General features: G+C 35.8%; 1 long non-coding RNA gene across 2 annotated transcripts in view; it reads left to right on the top strand.

The window, feature by feature from the left end:
• Nucleotides 1–2,530: 2,530 nt before the first annotated feature.
• The window catches only part of LOC140595291 (uncharacterized), an 89,640-nt gene continuing 85,269 nt past the window's right edge, over nucleotides 2,531–6,901 (top strand). For both annotated transcript variants that reach the window (XR_011996789.1, XR_011996788.1), the window contains exon 1: nucleotides 2,531–2,613. This is a non-coding gene — a long non-coding RNA (uncharacterized lncRNA). The remainder of the gene's footprint in view (nucleotides 2,614–6,901) is intronic.

Here is a 6,901-nt window from a genome sequence, read left to right as displayed (position 1 = left end):
GATCATGCCCTGAGCCGAAGGCAGACACTCAACTGCTGAGCCACCCGAGCATCCCTCTTTTTTTTTTTCATTTGTGAATTGTACTTTTGTAAAACTTCTTTGCCCAGTTGCCCACTCTGCTCCGTGTCACAAAGATTTTCTTCCATATTTTCTTCTGAAAGTTTATATGAGTTCGGTAAAAAAAAAAAAAAAAAAAATTATCAAAAGCATTCTATGATAGTCAAGTGGCTACATCCAATTTATAGAAAAGATATCAGTATTTATGTCAATAAAGCTTATAATAAACAGATGTGTGTATACTTTTTTGTGAAAGCTGGTTACCAGGAGAGCACTGCTCTGAGAACACTGCTGTAAAGTAAACCCTGGAAAATTTTAGTCATGAATTTTGCATTTTGGTTCACCTGGATTCTAGTTCTATGGGTACCATTTAGTGGTTAACTTCATGTGAGTTACTTAAACTTTGTCAACCTTAGTTTATATATATGTAAAATGGGTAAATGGGCATAACACTGACTTTGCAAGGTTGTTTCACATACCAAATCATCTAAGTTCTTCATAGTGCTTAACACTGTGGCTGGCACACAATAAGCTTTCAACAAATGGTAATTGCTGTATATTGGCCTGTTATTTCAAAACATAATGTTCATAATGATCACACTGTATTATTTAAGAAAGTTTCTATTTTACTCAACATATTTTATTTTCAAAGACAAGAAAATAAGCAATATGTTTTAGATTGATTTTCATCCATGCTTGAAAATTTAACTGCTTAGCCACATTTAAAAGGATACAGTATATGGAAGTTGCCTAGAAGTTCCCTTGGCTAACAATCACAAATTATTTCTATAGAGCTTTACGGCTCCCAAAGTGTATTCTAACACCAGCCTCATCAGGCCTCACAACCAGATCTTGGTAAACCATGAACATTTCTGAAACTGTCGCCTGATTCACCCATAAGTTCTTTTTGTTTTACAGCCAGCCAAAAACACTTTTCCTTGTCTTTAAAAATCAATTAAAGCTTCCCTAAGACATTTTGGCCTCAAGGGAAGCTGACCAGGCCAAGGGCAGTCTAAGGAACTTCTCTGTTGTCCTTATTAACCTGTAACCAGCAAGCTGGTTGCTTTTCCTGTTTGCCAATTGCCTTTGTACCAAAATGTTCCCTCCCCTCAGACACCCTCTGAGCCTTACTATGAAATAGGAACAGGATAACAGGAAGTGAGGGAAACTGGTTTGTGCTGTAGTCAACAGTACAGAGGTTAATGTGTCGCTAAAGAAAGGTTCAGAAAGAGAATATCTAAGATAACACATCCTTCCCATGGTGAAGAGTCCCAGTGCTTTTGTACTAGTTATTTTTATGCAGAAATACTTTCCTAATAGTTTTGCCAAACAAATGTACAGTACATGCATTAGTTTATATCTGTATATGTACTCACAGCCACACTCATCCACATACATATAATATGTGAGTTTGTGTTAAAAAAGACATTTAATGACTAAATTCTTTTGGCGTTGATGCAAAAGAATACGTAATTCGATGTGTGTGCTTCGTAGAGTATATAAAAAATTGCTTTGCCCCTAGACAATAAAGATTTAGCTAAAGTATACATTACTTCTCTTATACCAGATGTCTGAGAGTAAACTAGATAAATCACTGGATAATATATGTAACTCTCTAGATGTGATACAGCCAGTTTACTAGTATATGTAATAAACAGGATATGAATTATGGAGAAAATGTTTGTATTTGACTTTCAAATATATTCCCTGACTAATTTCCTTGACAAGAAATTGTTTGTTCTTCTTATGGGTCTCTTCCTCTAGTTAAGTAGTTTGTCAATGTCAATGCCCAGAACTAGAGAGATACCCAGAAATGATCCAACCAGTGCATGATACAATAAGACAACTTTGCTGGGGCAGTTTAGTTTTCATAAAGCAGCCTAGAATTGTATTAGCTTTTTAGATAATTGAATTAAGAAATACTTGAATGTGTAGACAACTAAAACTTTCATGATTTACCACTGAAGCAAATTACTGCATAATTACTTATGTAACTGAGATTTTGGTGCCAACGTTGGATTTTCCATCTGTCCTAATTAAATTTAATTTTGTTAGTTTAAGCCTATTCCACTAGCCTATTGAAATCTTTTGAACCTCTAGCTTATCAATATTAATTATTTCTCTCAATTTTATGCTTTCAAAGACATTTATGTTTTAAAAGATGTTCATTATTTTTGCCTGTTCAGAATCCCCCTTTTGTAACAAAAATCTCAATTATTTTTTTTGAGAACGATTCTTCTTTATTCTCTATCCAAGTACTTTTGATGGAGCTTTTTGTTTTACAAATCTAATGCCCTGACTCCATGGAAGGAAATGTGATTTTGGCCTGGCTAATCAGAATACTCTATCACCCTGGCCAATCATTATTGATTCAGGATTAATACATAACTAAGTCAGGCTATGGGACTCATCTCTGCGCTTCTGCTGGGATTCATTCTCTTCTGATGTTACTAACCTGTTAGAATATAAGAATGGAATCATGTGGGTCATCTTAAAACATCAAATGGAGGAGCTTATATAACAAAACCAGCAGAGAGGAAGCAGAGCCAAGAGATGGTGAGAAAGACAATATTTTTATCACGTTAGTTAAATTTTTATAATCCAAGATGTGGTTGAAGCCTCACTCCTGAAATTTTCTGGTTGATTTCTGCCATTTGCAATTAAAAGAACTTTACCTCTTTATTTTTCCTACTCAAATGCTTCTTTATCATGTTGAACTAAAAAAGATTATAGCATTCTCTCTCAAGAGTTTGGTCTTTGTTGAGATTCAATTCAATGTTGTTTTTCATATTATTCTGCTAGCTATGAACATATCATCTGCCACTTTGCATTTTTCTATCTTGTTCCAAGAATATCATAAGACTCTCACAAGGACTTTGATAATGAGTCACCTACATGATATCTACTTGTTCAAAAGCACTTTTGAAAAATGAAAGAGGCAAGCATATCATGAATCCAATCTATTTTTTTATTTTTTTATTTTTTGTAATTTACAATCCTGTTTTCTTTCCAAAAAAATATACTGATTTTCTTTTAAAAAATGAACTATCACCCTCTTGTGTCCGTAGCTTTGGCAAACAGGCAAACCTAGCTTCCTACCCCTAATAACCCAATGGTCCAGAGCTTCCCTTTATCTCCTTTATAGGGCAAGGAGGCTGAGATATGACTAAGCTTGGCTGATCATAGCTTCTCTCCTAAGACTTTGAATTTTGAGCAGTTTATATTCAGATGAAGGTATGGTTGTTTGCCCTTTTAAGTTATACAACACAGACTAGGCTTTTCCTTCTATAAACAGGCTTCCAACTTTCTGTTGCCTATAAACTAATTGATTCATGAAAGATTACTGGTTTTCTAAGACCTTGCCAATGATCAAATGATCATTCTGTTCAATGATAAAACCTATAATTTTTTTCCAGGAATTTATTTAATTCACTGGTGGCTCTAATTCATCTTTTTCTCTCCTTGAAAATGTATAGACATTTTATCTTTCCTATAGGAAATCTCTCTCATGTAGGAATCTCTCTTACTATCCATGATTTCCTTAAAGCAGGTGAGAAAATTCTGCACATCACATGCTTCTCTCTACCCTGGATGGACTTCACTTCAAGATTTGAGTGTGTTGTAAAGAAATGCTAGAGCAGCCCGGGTAGCTCAATAGTTTAGCACCGCCTTCAGCCCAGGGCATGATCCTGGAGTCCCAGGATCGAGTCCTGCGTTGGGCTCCCTGCATGGAGTCTGCTTCTCCCTCTGCCTGTGTCTTTGCCTCTCTCTCTCTCTCTCTCTCTCAAAGTATCTCTCATGAATAGATAAAATCTTTTAAAAAAGAGAGATTCTATATTTTTTCCCTAAATTCGTCTCTAATTTAACTTCAACTGACAGGACGGTTTTCTAAGCCCTTTGCACTTTAGAGGTTATTACTTGTGTCAAGAAAAAAGAGAAAGAAAAGAAAAAAATGTTAGCTGTTTCTCTAATCTGAAATAATAATTTTTGCTTCAGTCGCACCAAATTTACCACTTACTTGTTACTTGCTTAATCTTGAATATGTTGGTTTAATCATGGAAGGGTTCAAATTATTAATCCATGAATTAGAGATAGCAAACTCTATTTTTTACATTTTATTAAAGGAACTACACATGGTAGAAATTGACTAAAGGTGATTTTCTATCCACCTGTCCTGAAAGCAGGACACTTGTAATTTCTGCTTTCTTGTCCTTGCTGAATACATAGTTTTGAAGGCCTTTCTCTGTGTTTGACATTTCCTTCAAGACCTAAGACATTCTAGGATTCAGGTTTCCCCTGCTTAAGCTTAAGCCAGAAACAAGCACTATATTCTTGGTATTGCTCTTAGTAATGAGTTCTGATTTCAGCGAGGAGTTCCCTAAAAACTTGGACATAAGAGGAAAAGCTTGCCATTGAGAGTCTACACTATATAAATCTACTAATGATGGATGAGAACGGAAGTAAGCAAAGCCTTCTTATAATGCTATAATGTCACTTGGGTCAATGGTTCCCATACATTGGGAATTCATAGACAAGTTATAATTTCAAAATGAAATAAAATCCAGGGTTGCCAGATTATAAATTTGCCAAGGAAGGACATTAGAACAACAAATAATAAAATATCATGAAGGATGAAATCCCTTTCTCCAGGGATCAAGGGGTAAAATGGCCCCTGCTAAGCATTTAATCAAATCCTAACAAGCTGTTCTGTCAGATTTCTGCCTCGTCTTTGTGTTGCTGGAAGAGCAATTACGGGATATAGCTGAGTATGACCAGCTGCTTATTTAAGAAAATCCAAGCAGTCACAATTTGAAGATGGGTGTGGACAGGAGGTTCAGGTGCTGGTGAGGTAAATGAAGTGACCCTATTTCACGTAATAAAGGAACATCTAGTAACCAAGCTTGTTGTAGAAAGGCAGCCTTGCTCATTATGAGCTGTAGAAAAATACTTTTCTTTGTCCTAATGGACTTAGTTCATATGTTGTAAACTGGTTGATGATAGGTCTAACCTGGTGTGAAAATGCATTCTGTTGGACCACATATTATTTTAAAAATTGAATACTTTCAAGGGTGCCTGGCTGATGTAGTCAGAAGAGCATGTGACTCCTGATCTCAGTCAGTGTCATGAGTTTGAGCCCCATGTTGGGTGTTGAGATTACTTAAATAAAACTTTAAAAAAATTAATACTTTCAGACAGGTATGAGTGTACTTTTCAGCTCAACAAAAATTACATTTCTTTGTGTATTATAGCTGATTCACTTTATTCATCAACATCGCCTATTTGGTCCAAGAGGTGTATGACACTTCTACTCCTAGGTTACAGTAGGGATTGATAAACTATATCTGTGAAGGGCCACATAATAAATATATTAAGCTTTATGGGCTACGTGGTCTATGTTGTAAATACTCAACTTTGGCATTGTAGCATGAAAGCAGCTATAGCAATAAGTGAATAAATAAGTGTGATTGTGTTCCAATAAACTTTATATACAAAAATTTGGCCCCAGGGCTGTAATTTACCAAATCTCTGATCTATATTATGGTGTTCTCTATAATTAATATTTGATCTTGGAAGATGTTATATATCTTTGATGTATGTGAAGACATACACTACCAGTCTGGCCAATCAGAAGAATAAGTGGATGTATGTGTAAATCATTTGATTGGACTTTCCTCTGGACTTACAGTGTCAAAGACCACCTTGAGCACTTTACTATAGCACTTACCTCAGGATAGCATTCTAAATTGATTAAAGTGCATAATGCACAATGGAAAAGAAACCATAAAAAATAGAATTTAGAAAGAGTAGCATTTTGAAGAAAGGCCTCCATTTGAAATCAGGGCAGTAATATTAAGTAATATATATGTCTATAAGAGACCACACAAATAATTTACCAATAAGCTTTTCCCTTGAGCTCTACAGATAATCATGTCTAGTGGGCAATTTTATGGGAGTTTTATGTTATTATTTTTAAAAATCTCAAATCCTTAGGTAAGCTCAAATGAAGTTCACTAGGATCCCTTTTTCTCCTCTTCTTGGCACACAACTTAATTATAAGCCCCTTGTAGTCAGGTGAAGGTCACATGATTAAGCTCATACCAATGGAATATTGGTGAAGTGAGGTAAGCCCTTTCCAGGACAGGCTAATAAAGCATCTGTTATTTATGACTCTTCCTCATCTTCCCCTTCTATGGCAACCTCAAAGTCATGTGCTGAAGATGGCAAAGAACACTATGGAAGAAGCCTGAGCCCCTGAGGTACCTCATGAAAAAGATCTAATTAGTAGAGTTGCCCAGGACTTTATGAGAGTGAGAAATTTTTATTGTATTAAGTTGCTAATACTTAAGATGGGTATTGGCAGCTAGCCCACCTGAACAAATACACAGATATATAGCTACAACCTAGTGTCATGGTGGGATAGAGAAAAAGGGAACAGATCAAGGAGGAGAGGGAAATGTGGTTTGTGCAAAAAGAGAGGCAGCCCGGTGAGGTTGATCCTCCATGATCCACCCACATCATGGTCCACATGAAAATGGGAGCTGTACAAGGCACTAAGGAGTAACTGACGATGGATATCTCAGGACAGATATTCAAATGAAAGGTGGCTCTTGAAAATAAGAAGTTGATGTATGCTGTGGCTATATACAAATAATCAGAGTAGGATATATCTGTTGGAGTTTGCATAAATGTGTTCTTATTCTTATCTTGTCATACACCATTTATAACTTTATCAAGGATCAATCTTTGTTCAGAGAACCATTTGAAAATCATCACCCTAAGATGACATAGGGATTTTTCAAAAGCGTGGCCAGTCATGGAAACATGGACTAAAGGAAAAACAGAG

This window comes from Vulpes vulpes, chromosome 14 (assembly GCF_048418805.1).
Source record: "Vulpes vulpes isolate BD-2025 chromosome 14, VulVul3, whole genome shotgun sequence".
Taxonomy (NCBI): Eukaryota; Metazoa; Chordata; class Mammalia; order Carnivora; family Canidae; genus Vulpes; species Vulpes vulpes.
This window is presented reverse-complemented; position numbering and strand designations above follow the sequence as displayed.